Raw genomic sequence first — 25,166 nt, 5'->3', positions numbered from 1 at the left:
CCCAGGACCGGTTCAGGTAATCGTCACTGGGTATTGGCCGTGAACGGGAATCGAACCCAGGTTTGTAACGCAGCGCGCTCACCGCTGCGCCACCGCTCCAAAATACAAAGATCCCCGTATAAACTTAACAGACTGTTAGGGCAAGTGCTGTTAGCGAGTAGCACCTATGAAGGCCGGCACGGAACACGAGGAGGTGGGGGGCCAGCACCACACCCGGCCGCCTTCGTCTCCCTAGTTTGCATCGTGCACACACACACAATATATACACATACACACAAATAACAAAAAGATCCCCCGTATAGCCTTAACAGACTGCAGGGGCAAGTGCTGTTAGCGAGCACCTAGGAAGGCCGGCACGGCACACGAGGGGGTGGGTGACCAACACCACGCCCGGCCGCCTTTGTATCCCTAGCGGCGATGTTTACACATCACACCAGGTACTCATTTGAGGCTGAGTCGACCTAGGGGAGGCCCAGGACCGGTCCAGATAATCGTCACTGGTGTTGGCCGTGAGCGGGAATCGAACTCGGGTCGCCGGGTTCGTAGCGCAGCGCGCTAACCCCTAAACTACCGCTCCCCCCGCACTACACACACATACTCACACACACACGCGCACCACACATACACATACTCACACACACATACTCACACACACACGCGCACCACACATACACATACTCACACACACATACTCACACACACATACTCACACACACACACTCGGAATACACTACTGCACCATCGTAACGCATGCGTCCTCCTTTCAACGGGAACAATGGACTTGGGAATTCGAGAGAGCGAGCGTGTGGGGAGCGGTGGCGCAGCGGTTGGCACACTGCGCCACAGGAACCTCGGCGACATCGCCAATGGGGGGGAGACAAAGGCGGTCGGGCGTATACGACGGTCACACCACCCCTTTACAACAGGATCGATGACCTCAATTGGTGTTCACCGTCGGAACTTATCCCGCAACAGTTTGCGCGGCTATGGGGGAGCGGTGGCACACCGCACCCGGGTCACGAGTTCGATTCCCGCTCCCGGTCACCAACACCAGTGACGATCTTCTATGAGTCGGTCCTGGGCCTCCCCTTAGGTCGATTCAGCCTCAAATGAGTACCTTGGTGCGATGTGTAAATATCGCCACGAGGGAGACAAAGGCGGCCGGGCGTGGTTCTGGCCACCCCACCCCCACTCGTGTCTCGTTTCGCCTTTCATAGGTACTCGACAACAGCACTTGCCCCAACAGTCTGCGAAGGCTGTACGGGGGTTCTTTGTCTTTGAATCGACATGCACCCCCACCTGCAAACTCCATCGCGAAATAATCTCCATGTAAATTGCGGCTATATTTAGTCAGCGTTGTGGCGTAGCACAGAGAAACGAATTGTGTGTGTGGGGGGGGGGGTGGATCAAGAGCTGTGTGTGTGTGGGGGGATCAAGGGCTGTAGTGTTGTGGTTAGCGCGCTGCGCTATGAACCCCCGGCGACCCGGGTCTCATTCCCGCTCACGGCCAACACCAGTGACGATTATCTGAACCGGTCCTGGGCCTCCCCTAGGTTGACTCAGCCTCAAATTAGTACCTGGCGCGGTGTGTAAACATCGCCACTGGGGAGACAAAGGCGGTCGGGCGTGATGCTCGCCACCCACCCCCTCGTGTACCGTTCCGGCCTTCATAAGTGCTCGCTAATAGCAATTGTCCCTACAGTCTGTTAAGCCTATATGGGGGATCTTTGTTTTTTGAGTATAAATACACACACCCCCAAGCCCCCCTTCCCCCTAGCCCCCCCCCTCCCCAAACCGAGATAAAGATCCGCCCCCCCTTTTGCCCCCCGCCCCGCCCTCCGTCTTTGTTTGGAACACAATTACTGAGCACAGATCCCAAGGGGCCTTAACACCGTGGGACGTCCAGCGACGAACGGCACCGTCACAGAAGGTGTCGTGGATACATCGGAAGGAGTTGTTTCCTGATGTGAGCGCGGGTTGTTGCTGTGTTGTACGAGTCAGATATACCCTTGTTCATCTTCTTGGTTCTTTCGGTAAAGTCACGTAGAATGGAAATAATAAAATAATAAAAATAAAACACAATAAAATAACGCTCACGACGTTTCGGCCACAACGCAAGCAGCCGTCCTCAGGTGGAGAACATGTCTGTCGAGAAGGGTTAGGGTTAGGGTCAGATTCTGTCTTCTCGACAGACCTGTTCTCCACCTGAGGACGGCTGCTTGCGTTGTGGCCGAAACGTCGTGAGAGTTATTTTATTATGTTTGATTTTTTATTATTGTATTATTTCCATTCTACGTGACTTTACCGAAAGAACCAAGAAGATGAATCCCTGCAGTCACGAAAGCTTTAAATCGAAACCCTTGTTCATGTTTGTTGTTTGTTGCGGTTGCGCCCGATTCAAGAGCCGAATGGCTCACAGGGCTATACCAAATAAATGAACCTGAAACTTCTGATGGGAGGGGAAGTTTTAAAGTCGAACAGGGAAGAGATGCAATGAGCAGTGGCGTGACCTGCAGAGTGGCGAGTGAGTATGGGTGAGCGAGTGAGTGTGTTGTTTTGACCTGCGGTGTGGTGAGTGAGCGAATGAGTGAGCGTGTGGTTGGGTGGGTGGGTGAGTGCGTGGGCGAGCGGACGAGTGGGCGAGCGAGTGAGTGAGTGACAGGGTGACTTGATTATCCAGTGAGCGTGTGGGTGAGTGTGCGCGTGTTGGTGCCACCTGCAGCGTGGTGGTTGCGTGCACAGGCCAGAGTCCTCAACGCCGGTGGGGCAACAGAGGCACGGTTCGTGGCGAGCGCTATGCGTGTGTGTATGTTGAACTACGAGACAACCTGCGGCAGACTGTTGGGTTGGGTGCTATTTGTGAGGACCAATGAAGGCGCATGGTGTGGCCACAACCGCGCCAATTGTCAGTACGCTAATGGAGCATTGAACCCATCTGTGCGGAGCTTTGAGTGTTACCCCTCTTGTCAAGTGCGGTGCGGCTTCCCCGGTTTTGTTCGGAAGCTCACGGTTCGTTGCTGGAACTGCCGACACATCCAGCCCAGTGCTCATTCATAATGTCGCCACTGATGTTGGCCGTGAGCGAGAATTGAATTCAGGATGCCGGGTTCGTGAGCTCAGTGCGCTAACCACGACACTGACGCTCCCCATATCATCGCACACAAGGACATCACGTCAAATATATATAGACACACACACAGCACTCACACAGCATACCACACACTCACCACAGCATGCTACACACACACAGACACCAGCCACACACATCACATACAGCACTCACCATACACACTCACACAGCATCCCACACACTCACACAGCACCCCACACACTCAGCACATCATGCCACACAGACACAGACACCAGACACACAATCACCATGCACACAATACAACATATGAAATGCAACTAATTTATACACACACACGGCACTGCACACCACTCAGCCACCCACTTGCCCCCCCCCCCACATCCAAATCCTCACATCCCTCCGTGTGAGTCTCTATCTGCGAGCAAGATCAGTGACGCGCCCCTTAGCGGTTCCAAGAGCGAGATAAGCGAGGACAACTCCAGTGGTAATGATCTTTCAGAGATGTTGAAATCACAAGAAGTGGTGATGCGTGCAAGCCCTGGCAACTGCTGATGAGACACTGTACGGCGAAACCAGCGCAGCGTGTTGCGTGTCTTGAATCAATGCCGCTGGACAATGCGCCCTGCCACAATTCAGCGCTACTGATGGGATGTGTCAAGATTGTAGTTTTGGTTTCAAGTGTGGAGAGATGATATCTCCCTCGCCTCGTAAGAATGAGGTTCGTGGGTTCGATCCAGACCCTGACGACGCGTCTGGCTCTCCACGTAGTCGCGTGGATTCTTCCCCGGGGTCCTCCGATTTTTTTTCCTCCCCGTTTAGAATCAACGTCACGCGTTTGGAGTTTTAGTTTGGCCGCAATACATTTTGTCACGTGATGATGGTAAGCCACTTAGTTGAGCTATCATTTGCCATAGCCAGTTCGCTTCTAATAAAAGCCATATAGCAGCTCAGTGAGCCATACCTGAAAAAGAAAATTACCGTTTAGTTTAATAGTGTTAGTACAATTATACATTTGCAAATCCATTCCGTGTCGATCGTGGGGTGAGTGGTTGGCCGTAGCTCAACAAGCCCCGTCAGGGTCGGTGACGAAAGAGATCCCCGGGGAACGATTCAGACGGCGCTCGCCACTGACGTTAGCCGCGCACCGAGGATCGAGGATCGAGCGCGGGCCAGCGGCGTTCGTGGGCAACCACCGCGTCGAGGGACGTCTCGAGGCAGGAAATGCGCCGCTGAGAGCCTCAAGAGCCGCGGTGGGGGGGGGGGAGCGACGATCCCAAACGAGTAACGCGACTCGCTCGTTCGTTTGACGTCGTGTGAGAGGAGAGCGTGCAAGACCGGAGATAACTACCACGCATCACTCGCTACGTGGGTGGTTGAGGGGGGATAACGCTTAGAGCTTCATACAGATGGATTCAATAATCCATGGCTGTACCGTTAAGTACAAGCCGCGGTATTCTCTGGTCATCACCCCGTCTCAGCGCACTGTCAAGGCCCAGAGTGGCTCAGCTTCCGAAATCGGGCGCGTTCTGGCCAATTCGCTGTTAGATAGTTGGGGTAGAGAAGAGAGGGAGAGCGGCGGCGTGGGGGGGGGGGTGAGACTTTTGACACGGTTGTACATTGCGAAATAAAACACCCGAAGCTGAAAAAATAGAGAGAGGGAGGGAGAGAGGAGACATGGAGCGAAGTAAGAATCGAGGTGGGTGGGAGAGATTCATGAGGGAGGGAGGGAGGAAGAGAGGATGAAGGGAGGAGGAACGGATGGATGGGTGAGTGAGCGAGCGAGCGAGTGAAGGAGGGAGCGAGCGAGTGAAGGAGGGAGCGAGCGAGTGAAGGAGGGAGCGAGCGAGTGAAGGAGGGAGCGAGCGAGTGAAGGAGGGAGCGAGCGAGTGAAGGAGGGAGCGAGCGAGTGAAGGAGGGAGTGAGCGAGTGAAGGAGGGAGTGAGCGAGTGAAGGAGGGAGTGAGCGAGTGAAGGAGGGAGTGAGCGAGTGAAGGAGGGAGTGAGTGAGTGAAGGAGGGAGTGAGTGAGTGAGTGAGCGAGCGAGCGAGTGAAGGAGGGAGTGAGTGAGTGAGTGAGCGAGCGAGCGAGTGAAGGAGGGAGTGAGTGAGTGAAGGAGGGAGTGAGTGTTGCGATGGAGATGGAGTTCATCAATCGAGGGGGGAGGAGGGTAACCAAACAAGGGGAATGGGAATGGCAGAGAGAGAGAAAGGGGGGTGGGGGGGCATGTACGGGGTGCGTTTGCTTTGCGGGGAGATGCGGGTTGTCGATGTTAGAGGTTAGGGGGTAAGCGGAGGACGTCTTGGAGGCGTGGGGGGGGGCTGAAGAGGGGGATGGGGGGGTGAGGAGGATGGTGCAGTGGAGGGGAGGGGTCGCTACTTATGTAATGTTTCGTTTCTTGCGCTGCGTTCGCGTTTTATGGGTTGCGAGCACCGAGCCGCGCGTGTTTTGGGTCGCTGGTAATCTCTCGTAAATTCATCGGTCGGCTTAAAAAGTACATCCTCGTTCTGTTCGCCATTGTTTACTCTCGCCAGCCTGCGCGTTTTCACGCGATAAATAATAATAACAATATGTGTGTTTGTGTCTCGTCTTCGTGGTTATCTGCCGGTCGTCTTCTTTTCGTACGGCTCCTGCTGCTGCTGTAGACGCAGAACAACGACTACAATGTCACATGCAGCTGGTGGTCAAGTCAGCAGACAATCGCGCCAGGAACAGAGGAGTTTGTTCCATCGCTTTCGATGTCTCCCTCGTATTTGCGGATCGGACATTGCGTCGTTACACGTTGTTACGGTCTGTTCTGGATGACCACAGCGGCACCACTACGACTGGAGAGTCTTTAATTTTCTCATTTGTGGATGAGGGTATCCGCATCTACTGCCACGGTTTGTGCAGTGGATGTGGTTCAGGGTGGACCGTGAGCTTCGTGGAACATCAAACCCCAGGGATGTTCTGCGTTGGGTCTTGCCTTCCATTTGAAGTTAGTCAACCCATGGCACCTGGGTCTGTCATGTGACCTCCTCCTGCACCTAGTCTGGTACAGCAATAAACCCATTGCACCTGAGTCTGTCCTGTGACCTCCTCCTGCACCTAGCCTGATACAGTAGTCAACCCGTGGCACCTGGGTCTGTCCTGTGACCTCCTCCTGCACGTAGCCTGGTACAGCAATCAACCCGTGGTACCTGGGTCTGTTCTGTGACCTCCTCCTGCACCTAGCCTGGTACAGCAGTCAACCTGTGGCACCTGGGTCTGTCACGAGACCTCCTGCTGGCAGCAGCAGAGAGCCTCCTACACGTCACGTGATAGCCTCACAGGTGCACCTAGCCTGGCACAAGCGCTGTGGTGACGTCAACGCCACGTGTGGCGAACGGCGGTCTTGTGGCTATGCGCGGGGAGCGGTGGGGCAGCGGTTAGCGCGTTGCGTGACAAACCCGGTGACCCGAAATCGATTCCCGCTCATGGCCACCAACACCAGTGACGATTATTTGAACCACTCCTGGGCCTCCTGCAGATCTACTCAGCCTTAAATGAATGTGCCTGGTGCGGTGTTTGTGAACATCGGCACTGGGGAGACAAAGGCGGCCGGGCGTGGTGCTGGCAACCCAACCCCCCCGTAGTGCCATGCTGGCCTTCATAGGGTGCTGCTCGCTCGCAGCACTTGCCCCAACAGTCTGTTGAGGCTATACGGGTGGATCTTTGTCTTTGTGCTTCTGTGTATGGATCTGGAGGTATGTATCGTGTGGACGTGTTCGTCGAGCAGTGGATCGATCACGGCTGATGATGTCTGTGCGTGTGACTGATCGTGGACAAGGCCTGCACTGTGTTAAGTATCCAAGCATCGTAGTACGCCTTTGCTTACTGATATATATATGTTTTATGTACATCAATCTAAAGTTTACACAGTGTCCCGCACTGTAAATGTTATTACAGAGATCTCTTATAATCCAGAGCTGGCTACAAATACACATTAGACCTGGGGGGTGGGGTGGGGGGGTTAGGATGAAGAGGAGGAGGGGCAGGAGGGAGGGGGTGGGGTATTGGGGGAAGGGGGGGGGCTGTTTTCTTCACGTGGACTTCAACTTCCTTCGAGGATACAGAACCACAGCCCTTAGCCTCCCTCCCACCCCTCCGTCCTGATCCCGACGCTAACCCCTTCAGTAAAAACACGACACCTTCCCCCGAGAGGCATGCGGCAAGATAAAGATAAAGACCCCCCCCCCGTATAGCTTCAACGGACTGCTGAGGCAAAGTGGCTGTTAGCGAGCGCCTATCAAGGACGTTTACACGCCGCACCAGGTACTCATTTGAGGCCAAGTCGACCTAGGGGAGGCTCAGATGTTCGACACTGGGTGTTGGCCGTGAGCGGGGATGGAACTCGGGTCGCCGGGTTCGTAGCGCAGCGCAGCGCTAACCGCTACAACAACCGGGACATGACAAACACACACACAGACACGTGGACCCTTGAAACGCACGGATAAACATCCCCCGTATAGCCTTCAATAGACCGGTGGGGCAAGTGCTGTTAGCGAGTAGCACCCATGAAGGCCTTTGTCTCCCCAGTGGAGATGTTTACACACACGTTGCACCGGGTGACCATTTGAGGCTCAGTCGACCTAGGGGGAGGGGGCACACGGGACCGCTTCACGTAAATCGTCACTTCTGTTGGTGGCCGTGAGCGGGAATCGAACTCGTGTCGCCGGGTTCTCGGTGGGCCACCGCTCCCCCAGAGCCGTTCTGACGGTGGATACCTCGTGAGGTCATCGACCCTGTTGTGAAGCTGCTGGTGTGGCCGTCGTATACGCCCGGTCGTCTTTGTCTCCCCCGGTAGTGACGTTTGCACACGCCGCGACATAGCCCGAGAAGACTCGCACACGCGAAGCCCTTTGCCAAGTCACTTGCCGTGCCATCTTCCTCAATCTGCCTGCGTGCGAACACGGCCACCAACACCAGTGACGATTATCTGAACCCGTCCTGCGCCTCCCTTAGGTCGACTCAGCCTCAAGCGAGTACGTGGTGCGATGTGTAAAATATCGCCACTAGGGAGAAAAAAGTGAGCGGGCGTGGTGCTGGCCACCCACCCACTCGTGTTGTTACGTTCCGGCCTTCAAAGTTGCTCGCTAACAGCACTTTCCCCAGCAGTCTGTTAAGGCTACACGGGGCATCTTTTTCTCGTTTCTGTGCGTGTGTTTGTCTGTGTGTCTATGTGCGTGTGTGTCTGTCTGTGTGTCTATGTGCAGTGGGGCGTGCGTGTCTGCGGTGTGTCCGTGCATGCATGTGCACGCGTGTCTGTCTGTGCGTCTATGTGCGTGTGTGTCTGCGGTGTGTCGCGCATGCATGTGCGCGCGCGTGCCTGTCTGTGCGTCTATGTGCGTGTGTGTCTGCGGTGTGTCCGCGCATGCATGTGCACGCGTGTCTGTCTGTGCGTCTATGTGCGTGTGTGTCTGCGGTGTGTCCGTGCATGCATGTGCGCGCGCGTGTCTGTCTGTGCGTCTATGTGCGTGTGTGTCTGCGGTGTGTCCGCGCATGCATGTGCGCGCGTGTCTGTCTGTGTGTCTATGTGCGTGTGTGTCTGCGGTGTGTCCGCGCATGCATGTGTGCGCGCGTGTCTGTCTGTGTGTCTATGTGCGTGTGTGTCTGCAGTGTGTCCGCGCATGCATGTGCACGCGTGTCTGTCTGTGTGTCTATGTGCAGCGGTGCGCGTGTGCGCGCGTGTGCGCGCGTGTGTGCTCGTGTGTGCTCGAGCGTGTTTTCCTTTGGCTTTGTCTGTGACGCGATGAGAGAAAACAGATGCTGGGGTTTATTATGAACGTCGTCTGATAAAGGGCAGCATTGTGCAAAGCAAATTAAAACGTGTCATACGATCCCATTGTAATTCTCTTACTCTAACAGCGCGCATTGTAATTACTGCGGCATTTCATGCGGAATGTTAACTATTAGAAAATTTCTCCCCCCCCTCTCTCTTCTCTCTGAGCGCGCGCGTGTGTGTGCGTGTGTCTGTGTGTGCGTCTGATACTGTAGCGGAGCGCTACGAACCCGGCGACCCGGGTTCGATTCTCGCTCGGTCGCGGCCGACAGCAGTGGAGAATATCTGAATCGGTTCTGGGCCTCCTCTAGGTCGACTCAGCATAAAAAATGTGTAACCTCTAGATTGAAAAGGCGTTCTCTCGATTGAACCCTCATTTCTTTTAGAACTGCTTGTTCTGTGTTTAGCCTGTTGCCCTTTCCTCGCTCCTCCGATTTAAACGTTTGGCTACGTACGGTGCGAAAGAAGTTCAACATACACCTGGTGCCGTGTGTAAAACATCGGCACTTTGGGAGACAAAGGCGGCCGAGCGTGGCGCTGTGCCAGCCTTAATAGGTGCTCGCTAACAGCACTTGCCCCAACAGATTGTTAACGGCTATACGGGGGGCCTTTGTCTGTGTGTGTGTGAACACACGTGTACACACAACCTGCGCGTTACACCCTCCAGGCGCACAACTGCACGAACACGAATGATCATACAAAGACAAAGATCTCCCGTGTAGCCCTGCTCAGACCGTAGGGGCAAGTGCTGTTAGCGAGCGCCTATAAAGGCCGGCACGGCACACGAGGGGGTGGGTGGCCAGCACCGCGCCAGGCCGCCTTTGTCTCCCCAATGGCGATGTTTACACACCGCACTAGGTACTCATCTGAAGCTGAGTCGACCTAGGGGAGGCCCAGGACCGGTGCAGATAATCGTCACACACGTGCGCAGTTGTTTTTGCACTGATTTTTCTTTAGCTTTGTTGCAGTAATTAATTATAATTGTTCGATTTGGTTACACAAATACACCTGGAACCTGCCTTCATCCATTCACTTACCTCTTAACTCACCCAGTCACTCACTCACTCACCAACAACTTATTCACCCACTCATTCACCCACCCACTCTAACAGAGACGTCACTCACTCGCCCACTCACTCATTCACTAATTCACCCACTAATTCACTCACCCACCAACGTATTCATCCTCCAACAAATTCACCCACTCACTCAGCCACCCACTCACTCACCCACAACTCACTCATCCACCCACCTCACAAATAAGGGCCATTACCCGAAACGTCGCCTGTTATATATTTAAAGGCCACGTCGTGTTATTATTGACAGCTTGTTGTTGACTGCGCTTGTTCACCTCTGCCAACGCAGAATTATAATAATTGTCATCAGATATATGATGCTGATGCGTGTTTTGTGAGTGTGTTGAGTTGTGTTGGTGTTGCTGTAACTGCTGCTGCAGGTGCTACTGCTGTAGCTGCTGCTGCTGTAGCTGCTGCTGTAGCTGCTGCTGTAGCTGTAGCTGCTGTAGCTGCAGCTGTAGCTGCTGCTGCTGCTGTAGCTGCTGCTGTAGCTGTAGCTGCTGCTACTGCTGTAGCTGCTGCTGCTGCTGTAGCTGCTGCTGTAGCTGCTGCTGTAGCTGCTGCTGCTGTAGCTGCTGTAGCTGCTGCTGTAGCTGCTGTAGCTGCTGCTGCTGCTGTAGCTGCTGTAGCTGCTGCTGTAGCTGCTACTGCTGTTGTAGCTGCTGCTGCTGTAGCTGCTGTAGCTGCTGCTGTAGCTGCTGCTGTAGCTGCTGCTGCTGCTGCTCTTCCATGTGACAGAGAGGGTGATGCGTGCAGGGCAATGTTCGCGTTCGAGGCAAACACGGAGCGCATTCTTGCATGCATTATTAAGCACTGCTTGTGTTAATTATTAATGAGCATACAGTGGCGAGGGTGGGGGGCTGTAGAGGTGGGGGGGGGGCGAGGGTGGGGGGCTGTAGAGGTGGGGGGGGGGGCTAGGGGGGGGGGGCTGTGGAGGTGGGGGGGGGCTAGGGGGGGGTGGTGAAGGGGGCTACTCGATAATTTTGGGGCGACGACTTTGGCCGCGTTGGTTGTTTAATTGTCGTGTCTATAATTTGTGAGTCGTTGTGGAGTTGTTTAATTAATCAATCAATCAGCTGATGACGATGTTAATGTCATCCCAGTGGTTAAACGCGCTGAGTGCCTCGCAGCTTGAAGGGCTGCTGGGTTTGATTTCGGGCAATGGTGCCTCTTCAGTGGTAGAATTATTAATTATCGACAGCACTCCGCCCACAGCGCTGCAGGCTGACGATTATCTGAACCGGTCCTGGCGCTCCCCGAGGTCGACTCGGCCTCAAATGATTACCTGACGCACCGTGTAAACAAACATCGCCACTCGGGAGACAAAGACGGCCGGGGCATCCATTGCAGGCTATAACCACCGCCTTGTGTGCCGTTCCCGACTTGATAGGTCGCTGCGAATCGATCACAGCGCCTGCCTCAACAGGCCCACTGAGCTCAATACCGTCGTAGCTATTTTATTCAGAAGTGACCCGGCCACGGATGATAGCTCGACGAAGTGGCTTATCACCATCACCACCACCACGTGCACGTCTAGAGCTGCCAAACACTCTAAACGCGTGTTGGAGGGGGGAAAACCCGGAGCTCCCGGAGACCAAAAATCCGCAAACTCCAAAAATACAACAGGCGGGCGGCTCGGGATCGAACCCACGGACTTCCTGTATACCAGCCGAGGCAGTTAACATCTCTCCCCAGCCTCTGTCACAACAATAACAACAGCAGAGTTACTGATAGGGCGGTGGGGAGGAACTCAAGGCAGCTGCCAGCCAGCCAGCAAACCCGAGGCATAGGTTATAGGTTATGTTTAATAGCGGTCTGTTGAGCTCACGCACTTCTTGACAAGGGGCAACACACGAGACGATGGTTGCCGTGAGAGACTTCCTTTGTTTGCATCGTAAATAATGTCTCCGTTGTTGTTGTTGTTACCCGAGCGATGAGAGTGCGAAGTGGGCGCGTTGCGAATTGTGCAAATAGCGTGGCACGCGTCTCACGCGTCTCAGCGTGAGTCCCCGGCACGTGGGACAGCTGTTTGAGAGGAGGAAGAGGAGGTGGTGCTGCTGCTGCTGGTGGTGGTGGTAATTTTGACCAGCTAAGGTCCACTGAGCTGTACATTTCAGAAACGACCCTGGCTATCGGAAATGATAGTTCAACGAAGTGGCTTATCGTCATCATCGTGTGGAGCACCCCCCACGCACTCACACGTGCGGTTATTAACTAATTCACTCCTCCTAGTCGTATAAACGAATCGGCACGACTAACTGCATGGGAACGATTTCTGCTCTAGCCGGAGGACTCAGTGTCCGCGCGCGTGTGTGCGTGGATGTATCATTATTCATAATTGTCTGCATATATAATGCATATTGAACTAGGACCTATATCTAACGCAGAGAGAGAGAGAGCCGCCTTGCATATCGTTGGCAGTTAACCTGCAGCATGGGTTCGAGCAAACCTGACTCTGCTGATGAGAAACTGAATGTCGAATCCAGTCGTGAATCTTTCTTGCGTCGCACCCCAGAAGCTGTGCACTCCTAGGAAGGTCGCCTGTGGCTGACGGGATGTGTGAAATATGACTTTGAAGCAAGCGAACTCAAGCGGACCGGCTCTCATCAGCAGGGTCGGGCACCCGTTAAGCAAATGCAATGCCCTTGTGTTGTTGTCATACGGTAGAGGCATTGACCTGTGACGGATCTGTGACCCCACCCCCACCCCTAGCCCCCACGCCCACCTCCTTGGCCCCCACCAACTCATAACCCCGCTAAAATTGGGCCTCATTATTGGGTTCTTGACCTTGCAGTGCGCAGGCTTGTTTGCGTCTCTGATTCTCTCCATCCATCCAGGGTGTGTATGCGTTGACGGGAGAGAGATAGGTTAGTGTGCTAACCGCTGCAATGCCCCTCCACAAACAACAACAACAACAACGCCAGACATACACGCACGCTATCGCCCAGGTGCCATATACCCACGCGCGTACACACAGCGCATGCAGCACGCACACACACGCACGGCGCAATGCACGTGGTGCCGGTCTTGCATTGCAAACAATTGACTCTGAAATGTAATTGCGGTAATAGCATGCATACGCTCACACTGACAAAGACCCCCCGTATAGCCTTCAATAGACTGGTGGGGCAAGTGCTGTTAGCGAGTAGCACCTATGAAGGTCATCACCACCACCACCACTACCACCACCATAATCACCATAATCACAACCTCCATTAAAGCTTCCAGCATCACACTCTCTCCACCACTACTGCCATCATCACCATCATCATCACGGACACCATCACCACGATCATCGCCTCCATCACCCTCCAAAGACAAAGATCCCCCGTGTAGCCTTAACAGACTGTTGGGGCATGTACTGTTAGCGAGGAGCAGCACCTGTTAAGGCCGGCACGGCGCACGAGGGAGTGTTGTGGTAACCACCATGCCCTCCCGGCCGCCTTTGTCTTCCCAGTGGCGATGTGTTCACTCCGCACCGCATTCTTAGTTTGATGCTGAGATAATCTACCACTGACATTGGACGGCGTGAGCGGTAACGCAGCGCCAACACAAACAAAAGGCAAATACAAAGATCCCCCGTATAGCCTGTAATAGACTATTGGGGGAAAGTGCTGTTAGCGAGGCACCTATGAAGGCCGGCACGGCACACAAGGGGGTGGGTGGCCAACACCACGCCCGGCCGCCTTTGTCTCCCTAGTGGCGATGTTTACACACCGCACCAGGTAATCATTCGAGGCTTAGTCGACCTAAGGGAGGCCCAGGACCGGTTCATATAATCGTCACTCGTGTTGGCCGTGAGTGAGAATCGAACTCGGGTCTCTTTGGTTCGCAGCGCGCTAACCGCTACTCTACCGCTCACCACACACGGACACACAGACACGACACACAGACACACGGACACACAGACACACGGACACGTGCACTCACACACGCAACGCCGTGCTTTCAATAGAGAATTGGCTTTGGAAATTCAATTGCAGTAATAGCGGTCACAATGCGCGGGTACACACACACGCACGTGCACACTCACACACCGAGACAAAAAGGTTGGGGCAAGTGCTGTTAGCGAGCACCTGTGAAGGGCAGAAACGACACACGAGGGGGTGGGTGGCCAGCACCACGCCCGGCCGCCTTTGTCTCCCCAGTGACGATGTTTACACACCGCACCAGGTACTCATTCGAGGCTGAGTCGATCTAGGAGAGGCCCAGGACCGGTTTAGATATTCGTCACCTGGTGTTGGCCGTGAGTGGGAATCGAACGTAGCGCAACGCGCTAACCACTACACCACCTACACACGCACACTTGCACACATGAACACACGCTCACACATACACTGTGTCCATTCTACCTCCTATTCTCCCTTACCCAGTCTTCTCTCACCACCTCCACCTCGTCGCTACCTCCTCCTCATCGTCCCATCCACCTCGTCCTCTCTCCCACCTCCTCCTCTCCCGCACCTCCTCTTCTCTGCTGTCACCTCATCCTCCTCTTCCCTACCTCATCCTCACCATCACCTCCTCTTCATTACAGGGAAGCGTTGACCTCGCCGGGGAATATCACAAACGGAAACTCAAACATCGAGGAGGAGGAAGAGGATTGGGGGAGGGGGCTCGGGGGGTGGGGGGGGGCTGAACTCCCCCTCAGAGTGGGATTAGGGTCATGGAGAGAATGCGTCCCAATAGCTTAACTCTATATCCCTCTATCTGTGGTATTCCTGGACAAATTATTATTATCATCATCATCAGTCATCTCTCATGGTCAATCCATTGCTGGATAAAGGCCTCCCCTGTGATTCTGATCAGACGTCCACATGCTGTAAATACAATGCAGCCACCAATTCTTATCATCCACTCTGTCTCTCAGCTGGCCTTTCTCTTTATGTGCAATGAAAATGGATCATTGCCCGTAACGTCGCCTATTACATATTTTGACTTAAAGCTTTCGTGACTGCAGGGATTCATATTCTTTGGGTCTTTCGGTAAAGCCACGTAGATCGAGGAAAAACGAGCACGGAGGCTGTGTTAGTGAGACATTTAACCTGTTAATGTAACGACATTGAACACCAGCGAGTCGAAAATAGCTACTAACATCGGCAGGTTGGATGGAAACATCACAGCCATTTATGACTTAAACTGGTTGATAACGTCCTTCTAATGATTGCTCAGTTTGTACCCGTCTTCTCCGGTTGAAATTGTGTCTGTGTCTATATGTCTGGATGGCTTCATGAACGAATTGCTGATAGCCAGTGGGTTTGCAGAGTACCTTCGACTTGGAAAAATCTATTTCGTGAGCCCACCGCATTAAAACAATGATCAGCCACGGACGAGGTATTGGTCCTACCGTGTTTCGGATCTGCCTTATCTTCACGAACACGGTCCGAGACATGTCGCTTAGTTTCTCCAATGTAACTACTGCCGCAGACACAGCTTAGTTTGTAGACACCGGGGTACTGTATGTCAGGGATCACATCATTCACTGATGGGATCAGATCACGAATTTGTCGTACTGTGTTGAACTGAACCTGGATCTTGTGTTTGTTCATGGTTTTGGAAATCCTTTTAGTGACCCCTGCTATGTTTAAATTGTTCTTGACACGGAACGTGTTGAGTTTCATTGCTTGTGCACCACTGCAGCAGCAGCAGCATCACTACTAAATCTGCGAAAAGAAGGGCTTCACAGTTTATCGGATTAATCCAGTCTCAATCGAGATTCTGAAATCATTTGTCCGAGTACATCTTTGGATGTTCCGCCTCGCTGATGGCAGTGAGGCGGTGGTCGCCGATCTGCCAACTGCTGTCCATTAAACACGCTGGGCCCTCTCTCTGGGTCAGGTCACGATCCTCCCATCAAAAAACAAACTCGCCCTTTGTAAAGGGGACAGCGTACGCCGATGGATGTATTTATTTACTTATAGATGTTTGGGAAACGTCTCGTCCTCGTACCAGATGCGCGTTCTCCAGTTCCCTGCAGAACTGATGGGCAAAACAAGTTTTTGTTCAGTGAATCATTAATGCCACCATAGGGGTGGGGTAGGTCATGCAGTTACATTTTTGTTCCTGCGTGCACGGTTTTCATCAGTGGCGAGTGATATCTAAATCTGTCCTTCCTGGGCAACCCGCCCCCTCTCACCCCGTATTATTACAAACCTGCATTGACCCAGCGTGATGAAGTATGGTCTATACCACAACAACAATAACAACCTACACACACAATTTATACGGCGTGGGCAGGACTTCATCTAGCAGTGGATTGAAACAGAGCTCAACGTTATTACGCTTTAACCACGGTTGTCAGCTCCGATTATGACGGTTGGGTCCGTACGTTGCGAAAGAAGTCCAACATTATTGTAATTATTGTTCCAACAGATGACGACAAAACGAGTTACGTAAGAATCGTTATTGGAAAGCCATCGTGAGATACATCGTCTGAAGCTTCATCGTGAAAATGTTAACAGAATCAGAATCAGATTTATGTAAACTGGAGGAATCCGATGAGCTATGAAGCTAATTTTCACAGACGTCCAGTCGACACTCGTAGACTTGTAGGAATTGCAAATGAATTTATCTCATCACTTAAAGCAGTGGTTCTTAAGCTTCACTGCAGCATTGCAACCCGTTGGTTCTCAATCGTAAAAAAAATGTTTTATAACGTGAATAAATACCTCGGGTTTGGTGATACAAAGTAGTTTTAACTTACGTGCACGTGCTTAATTTGTGTTTCGATGATTTACCTTCTAAATAAATCAGGGCATCTCGCACCCACAGGGGCTTCGTGCACCCCAGGTTAAGAACCACTGACTGAAACAAATTAAGTGGTGCTGCTGCTGCGGTGGTTCACAATTAACTCAACACCGCGGCCTTGAGAAGGACAACGGAGATAACGTTCAGGATGTCAGCCTGCAGCGCGCTGCACCGCACCAGTGTCCGCTCGCGCGCACACGGAGGGCTCAGAGGCGCTAGGAGGAGGCGAGCGGCAGGGCAGTCGCCGCGCTATGAACCGGCACCAACAATTTCCCAAGCTCTGCGGTCCTCTGTTTTCGGCCATTAAGGCTACACAAATAACAACAACTACACAACGAGGTGACGTTTAGGCAATGGCGCTTCTCTTCTTCGAAACATTTTAATTCCTATGAGAGTATAATCTTTGGTTTTTTCGGTAAAGTTTAATTTAAATTAATTTATAATTTTTTTTTTACCTACGTGACTTTACCGAAAAAAACCAAAGAATATGAATCCTTGCAGTAACGAAAACATTAAATCTAGAATCTTATGAGAGTGGCGCTTCGTGTAGCCCTCAGAGAGTCGATTAGACGTCAGATGTCAGTGCGGATTGGATTCAAACAATCGATGTGTGTCTGTTGAACTTCTTTCGCACCGTACGCAGACAATCGCGATAATCGAAGGTGCGGATGTTTCTTATTCGCGTCTGGTTTTGTTTATACCGCCTCGTGTGTGTTATTTCGCTTTCTAATGATCTCGACACTTTGTGATCTCGACACTTTGTGATCTCTGTAGTTTGTGATCTCGGCAGTTTGTGATCTTGGCAGTTTGTGATCTCGGCAGTTTATGATCTTGGCAGTTTGTGGTCTCGGCAGTTTGTGATCTCTGCAGTTTGTGATCTCTGCAGTTTGTGATCTCGGAAGTTTGTGGTCTCGGCAGTTTGTGATCTCTGCAGTTTGTGATCTCAGCAGTTTGTGGTCTCAGCAGTTTGTGATCTCGGCAGTTTGTGGTCTCTGCAGTTTGTGATCTCGGCAGTTTGTGATCTCGGCAGTTTGTGGTCTCAGCAGTTTGTGATCTCAGCAGTTTGTGATCTCGGCAGTTTGTGATCTCAGCAGTTTGTGATCTCGGCAGTTTGTGGTCTCAGCAGTTTGTGATCTCAGCAGTTGGTGGTCTCGGCAGTTTGTGATCTCAGCAGTTTGTGATCTCGGCAGTTTGTGGTCTCAGCAGTTTGTGATCTCGGCAGTTTGTGGTCTCAGCAGTTTGTGATCTCGGCAGTTTGTGGTCTCTGCAGTTTGTGATCTCGGCAGTTTGTGATCTCGGCAGTTTGTGGTCTCTGCAGTTTGTGATCTCGGCAGTTTGTGATCTCGGCAGTTTGTGGTCTCGGCAGTTTGTGATCTCGGCAGTTTGTGATCTCTGCAGTTTGTGGTCTCGGCAGTTTGTGATCTCAGCAGTTTGTGATCTCGGCAGTTTGTGATCTCTGCAGTTTGTGATCTCGGCAGTATGTGATCTCTGCAGTTTGTGGTCTCTGCAGTTTGTGGTCTCGGCAGTTTGTGATCTCTGCAGTTTGTGATCTCGGCAGTTTGTGATCTCAGCAGTTTGTGATCTCTGCAGTTTGTGATCTTTGCAGTTTGTGATCTCTGTAGTTTGTGATCTCTGCAGTTTGTGATCTCGGCAGTTTGTGATCTCAGCAGTTTGTGATCTCTGCAGTTTGTGATCTCTGTAGTTTGTGATCTCAGCAGTTTGTGATCTCTGTAGTTTGTGATCTCTGCAGTTTGTGATCTCTGCAGTTTGTGATCTCGGCAGTTTGTGATCTCTGCAGTTTGTGATCTCGGCAGTTTGTGATCTCAGCAGTTTGTGATCTCGGCAGTTTGTGATCTCTGTAGTTTGTGATCTCTGTAGTTTGTGATCTCAGCAGTTTGTGATCTCTGTAGTTTGTGATCTCTGCAGTTTGTGATCTCGGCAGTTTGTGATCTCAGCAGTTTGTGATCTCTGCAGTTTGTGATCTCTGTAGTTTGTGATCTCAGCAGTTTGTGATCTCTGCAGTTTGTGATCTCGGCAGTTTGTGATCTCTGCAGTTTGTGATCTCTGCAGTTTGTGATCTCGGCAGTTTGTGATCTCGGCAGTTTGTGATCTCTGCAGTTTGTGATCTCGGCAGTTTGTGGTCTCTGCAGTTTGTGATCTCTGCAGTTTGTGATCTCGGCAGTTTGTGGTCTCTGCAGTTTGTGATCTCTGCAGTTTGTGATCTCGGCAGTTTGTGATCTCAGCAGTTTGTGATCTCTGCAGTTTGTGATCTCTGTAGTTTGTGATCTCAGCAGTTTGTGATCTCTGCAGTTTGTGATCTCTGCAGTTTGTGATCTCTGTAGTTTGTGATCTCTGCAGTTTGTGATCTCTGCAGTTTGTGATCTCGGCAGTTTGTGATCTCTGCAGTTTGTGGTCTCGGCAGTTTGTGATCTCGGCAGTTTGTGGTCTCTGCAGTTTGTGATCTCGGCAGTTTGTGATCTCTGCAGTTTGTGGTCTCGGCAGTTTGTGATCTCTGTAGTTTGTGATCTCGGCAGTTTGTGATCTCTGCAGTTTGTGGTCTCGGCAGTTTGTGATCTCAGCAGTTTGTGATCTCGGCAGTTTGTGATCTCTGCAGTTTGTGGTCTCGGCAGTTTGTGATCTCGGCAGTTTGTGATCTCAGCAGTTTGTGATCTCGGCAGTTTGTGATCTGGGCAGTTTGTGATCTCTGCAGTTTGTGATCTCTGTAGTTTGTGATCTCTGCAGTTTGTGATCTCGGCAGTTTGTGATCTCTGCAGTTTGTGATCTCTGCAGTTTGTGATCTCGGCAGTTTGTGATCTCTGTAGTTTGTGATCTCTGTAGTTTGTGATCTCTGCAGTTTGTGATCTCGGCAGTTTGTGATCTCTGCAGTTTGTGATCTCTGTAGTTTGTGATCTCTGCAGTTTGTGATCTCTGCAGTTTGTGATCTCTGCAGTTTGTGATCTCTGCAGTTTGTGATCTCTGTAGTTTGTGATCTCTGCAGTTTGTGATCTCTGCAGTTTGTGATCTCGGCAGTTTGTGATCTCTGCAGTTTGTGATCTCTGTAGTTTGTGATCTCTGCAGTTTGTGATCTCTGCAGTTTGTGATCTCTGCAGTTTGTGATCTCTGCAGTTTGTGATCTCGGCAGTTTGTGATCTCGGCAGTTTGTGATCTCTGCAGTTTGTGGTCTCTGCAGTTTGTGATCTCGGCAGTTTGTGATCTCGGCAGTTTGTGATCTCTATAGTTTGTGGTCTCGACAGTTTGTGGTCTCTGCAGTTTGTGGTCTCGGCAGTTTGTGATCTCGGCAGTTTGTGATCTCTGCAGTTTGTGGTCTCGGCAGTTTGTGATCTCGGCAGTTTGTGATCTCGGTAGTTTGTGATCTCTGTAGTTTGTGGTCTCGGCAGTTTGTGATCTCGGTAGTTTGTGATCTCTATAGTTTGTGGTCTCGACAGTTTGTGGTCTCTGCAGTTTGTGGTCTCGGCAGTTTGTGATCTCGGCAGTTTGTGATCTCGGCAGTTTGTGATCTCGGCAGTTTGTGATCTCGGCAGTTTGTGGTCTCTGTAGTTTGTGATCTCTGCAGTTTGTGATCTCTGCAGTTTGTGATTTCGGCAGTTTGTCGTCTCTGCAGTTTGTGGTCTCTGCAGTTTGTGATCTCTGGTGGAATGGGAAACAAACTACATTTGCACCACCCACGATGGTCCTCCCTCTCCCTCTTACTCTCTCCAGCCCCCCCGCCCCATTCGCCCCACATCTCTCCCACCTCCTCCCCTCCCTCCCCTTCCGTGGAGTCGCTACGATGGCCAAGTGGGGAGCTCTGCTTTAGAGAGACGGGGGAAGTTGGGGGGAGGGTGGCAGGGAGAGGGAATTGGTGCTACGCGCTTCAGGAGAGGCGCGGGGGGTGGGTGCTTTTGGGATGATAACGGGAAGGGCGCGGGGAGGAGTGGAGGGAGGTGGGGAGGAGGTGGGGGAGGTGGGGAGAGGGGATGTGGGGTGAATTGGGGGTGACCGGAAAGTCACGCAGAGGAAGCGAGGCTAAGGAGTGGGGAGTGGCTTGGAGTTCGGAGTTCGAAATAAATTAATAAATGTTTCTATTTTTCTAGGGAAGCTCGGCTTCATCATCATAATCATCATCAACTAATCGTCATAATCTATAATGTCAAACCACGATAATCAGACTGTTCGTCGAGATGAGCATCAACCGAATCATCATCTCTCACCACACAAAATTATCACCACAATTCATCTGAATGAGACTGTCGGTTGAATCGAATCGCGTCCCAGTAACGGGGACAATGAATCGAATCACAAAGTCCGTTGGTGGGGGATCTGGGAGGGGGTAAAACATGGTGGGGGTGGGGGGGGGGTATTATTGAGTGGTGGCGCAGCAGTTAGCACACTGCGTTACGAACCCGGCGGCCCGCGGTCGATTCCCGCTCACGGCCAACACCAGTGATGAATATCTTAACCGATCATGGACCTCCCCTACGTCGATTCAACCTCAAATGAGTTTTTGGTGCGATGTGTAAACGTCGTGGATCCTGGCCACCCACTCCTTCGTGTGCCGTGTCGGCCTTCACAGGTGCTCGCCAACAGCACTTGCCCCAACAGTCTGCTACAGGCTACACGGGGGATCTTTATCGGGGATAATAATGTAACCAGAGTTTACTAGCCCTTTGTCAAATCCACTGCTGAATGAAGGACTCCCCTTACACACACACACGTGGCTGTTGCGGTGGAGTTGTTTGACCATACTTCACCACGCGGGTTGCTGGAAGGCGGCAGGAGCCCGGCTCAGAACATAACGCGCCACTGATGGTGGCCGTGACTGCGAAGCGAACTTCGGTTCCTAGCGGGCAGTGCGCCAACCGCTGCACCACCACTCCTTCACTGATGGGAAAGCAGGGGAATTCAAATCGTAGAGATTAGGAACTCTGCCATTAAATACACACACACACACACACAACGACCTTTGATGTCATATACAATATATACTGTTAGTGTGTGTGTAGAAAGTACTATGGTTCATACATTGGGAGCGGTGGCGCAATGATTAGCGCACTGCACTATGAACCCTGCGACTTGAGCTCGATTCCCGGCAACGGCTAACATCAGTGGCGGGTGATATCCAAACCAACCCCGCCACACCAACCCTAACCAGTGTGGTGAAGTATGGTCAAAAAGCAACTTCCCGACACTGAGCTGGGGAGGACTCGATCCAGATAACTCGAAACAACAACAACAACCAAAACAACAATCTTTGTAATTGTTGTTTATATTTAATTGTAAACGCCTATACTTTTGTCTACAACGTGAACGGCCACTGCATTAGTGTCGTTAACCCGTGTAGATTTACATTGTCTGAGTACACATTGCCACACGAGAATTTGTTTTCTTTCATTACTTTTACGGCCATCCAAAGTCTAAAGTGCGCAGCGCCACCACGGCCGAATTTTCAGTTCTTTTTAATATTTATACAATAAGTCTGTAAATAATACCATAATTCATCAATTTTACTGCAGGGGAGAGGCGAGGGGCGAGGGGGGGTAGAGGGAGGGGCTGGGGTGGGGTGTGAAAATTATGCGCATGCGCAGTCGATGATTCTCTTTAAGAGCACCCAGATTCACTCTGCCGATGATGATGATGAAACGAGGTGATGACGCGTGACGAGGTGAGCGGCGATCGTGGAGTGAGAAAGTGACGAGGAATTGTTTATTTGGGGGCGGGGGGGGGGGGTCTCGGCGAAGATGTCGACGTGGACGCTCGGGGTTAGGGTTAGGGATAGGGTGATACGGAGTGTCTGATTGGTCCGACGCGGCTTGAGTGATGAGAGCTGTGATCGGGGCGAGAGTTGAGGGCGAGTGTTCGGGCCCACGTGTGGGCACCGTGCTTATGGTTCGGCCGCCTACAGGTCTGTGGTTAGAGTCGAGGAGTTCAAGGGGGTAGGGTTAGTGTCTGGTTAGCTCGTTAGTTATGGTTCGTGTCTGCTTGGGTGATTGGTAAGGTTAGAGTCGAGGAAGTTCAAGGGGGTAGAGTTAGTGTCTGGTTAGCTCGTTAGTTATGGTTCGTGTCTGCTTGGGTAATAATTGACATTTCATCAAACCGCCCCCAACCAGGAGACAGCCAGCCACTGATTCTATTCCGCTAGTTAACCATAACCCCGAGTAGCGAACGACCTAACAATATCCTACCCAGAATTTAGAGTACTCGCCCTATCAGAGACTCAAACCCACAGCTATAACCAGATTTCCCGCGAAGTTCTCTCTCCAGGTTTTTTTTCCATCTTTAAAATCGGCAATGGCTCAGAACGCAAGAGATGAAGTTAAATCGACGCTGCTTTTTTATACAGAGGTCGCTTCAAGGTTTAAAGAAACAAAACACAACCCAAAACAAATGTTAATCCACACTCCCCCCCCACCCTTTCACCCCCAACCCCCCACCACCGCGTGCACCACTCATCCCACCGCTCTCTTTATCCCAGGATCCGTGTCACGTGCGTGTGATCCGTGTCACACGCCGCTCGCGCCGAGAAGCCCTAATTGCCGGAGAGCGATTGGCTAAATTCATGCGCCACGCGTGGAGGAATTAATCACTCGCAAGGCGCGCATCGAGAGCGCCGGGCAGCAGAGAGGCAGGACGAGAGGGAGGTGGAGTTTGGGTGAGGATCGACGCCGAGGTAAGTTTCACGCGAGCAAAGAAGGCTGACGCACGCACACACACGCACGCAGACACACTGACACGCGCACACGCAGACACACTGACACGCGCACACGCAGACTCACTGACACGCACACGTAGACTCACAGACACGCACACGTAGACTCACTGACACGCACACGCAGACACTGACACACACACGCAGACACACTGACACACAAGCAGACACATTGACACGCACACACACACAGACACACTGACACGCACACACACAGACACACTGACACGCAGACACACTGACACGCACACACGCAGACACACACACACACGAAGCGAGACAGAAAGACAGACAGACTGACACAGACGCACAGAAAGAGATGAAATCAAAGATCCTCCATAACTCGAACAAACTGCAAGGGGCAAGTGCTGTTAGCGAGCAGCACCTATGAAGGCTGGAACGGCACACGAGGGGGTGGGTGACCAGCACCATACCAGGCCGCCTTTGTCTCCCTAGTGGAAATGCTTTACACATCGCAGCAGTTACTGATTTGAGGCTGAGTCGACCTAGGGGGAGGCTCAGGACCGGTTCAGAACATAATCTTCACTCGTGATGAGCGGGACTCGAACTCGGGTCGTCGAGGCCGTAGCGCGGCTCGCGAACCGCGACTCGATTGTTCCCCACAGACAACAAAGACAACGATCCCCGTGTAGCCTTCACGGACTTTCGGGGGCAAGTGCTGTTCGCGACACATTGCCACACACAGACACACAGACAGGCACACAAACACAGACAGACCAACAGACAGACCCACACACACACACAGACATACACACAGACAGAGACACGAATAGTGTACTCCCCTCCTCGACTCTCCACGTGTTCCTGCCCCCCACTCCCCCCTGCCCTCCTCCCCTCCCCCTCCCCTCCGCCCCCTCACCTACCCCCCCCCCTCACCTACCCCCCCCCTCACCTACCCCCCCCTCACCTACCCCCCCTCACCTACCCCCCCTCACCTACCCCCCCCTCACCCACCCCCCCCCTCACCTACCCCCCCCCCTCACCTACCCCCCCCCTCACCTACCCCCCCCCCTCACCTACCCCCCCCTCACCTACCTCCCCCCCTCACCTACCCCCCCCCTCACCTACCCCCCCCTCACCTACCCCCCCCCCTCACCTACCCCCCCCTCACCTACCCCCCCCTCACCTACCCCCCCCTCACCTACCCCCCCCTCACCTACCCCCCCCCTCACCTACCTCCCCCTCACCTACCCCTCACCTACCCCCCTCACCTACCCCCCCCTCACCTACCCCCCCTCACCTACCCCCCCCTCACCTACCCCCCCCTCACCTACCCCCCCCCTCACCTACCCCCCCCTCACCTACCCCCCCCCTCACCTACCCCCCCCTCACCTACCCCCCCCCTCACCTACCCCCCCCCTCACCTACCCCCCCCCTCACCTACCCCCCCCCTCACCTACCCCCCCCCTCACCTACCCCCCCCTCACCTACCCCCCCCCTCACCTACCCCCCCCCTCACCTACCCCCCCCTCACCTACCCCCCCCTCACCTACCCCCCCTCACCTACCCCCCCTCACCTACCCCCCCCCTCACCTACCCCCCCCCCTCACCTACCCCCCCCCTCACCTACCCCCCCCCCTCACCTACCCCCCCCCTCACCTACCCCCCCCCTCACCTACCCCCCCCCTCACCTACCCCCCCCCTCACCTACCCCCCCCCTCACCTACCCCCCCCCCCCTCACCTACCCCCCCCCCTCACCTACCCCCTCCCTCAACCTACCCCCCCCCTCAC

At 52.9% G+C, this 25,166-nt stretch overlaps 1 protein-coding gene across 1 annotated transcript in view; it reads left to right on the top strand.

Moving 5' to 3' along the window:
* Window positions 1-25,166, top strand: part of LOC133350753 (uncharacterized) — a 130,183-nt gene that overhangs the window by 6,561 nt on the left and 98,456 nt on the right. Inside the window, exon 2 of the mRNA XM_061565477.1 lies at window positions 23,180-23,374. The gene's annotated coding sequence lies outside the window, so the exon portion shown is untranslated. The remainder of the gene's footprint in view (window positions 1-23,179; window positions 23,375-25,166) is intronic.

Source organism: Lethenteron reissneri, chromosome 35 (genome assembly GCF_015708825.2).
Source record: "Lethenteron reissneri isolate LAM-NWPU_2019-01 chromosome 35, ASM1570882v1, whole genome shotgun sequence".
In the NCBI taxonomy this organism is placed as follows: domain Eukaryota; kingdom Metazoa; phylum Chordata; class Hyperoartia; order Petromyzontiformes; family Petromyzontidae; genus Lethenteron; species Lethenteron reissneri.
This window is presented reverse-complemented; position numbering and strand designations above follow the sequence as displayed.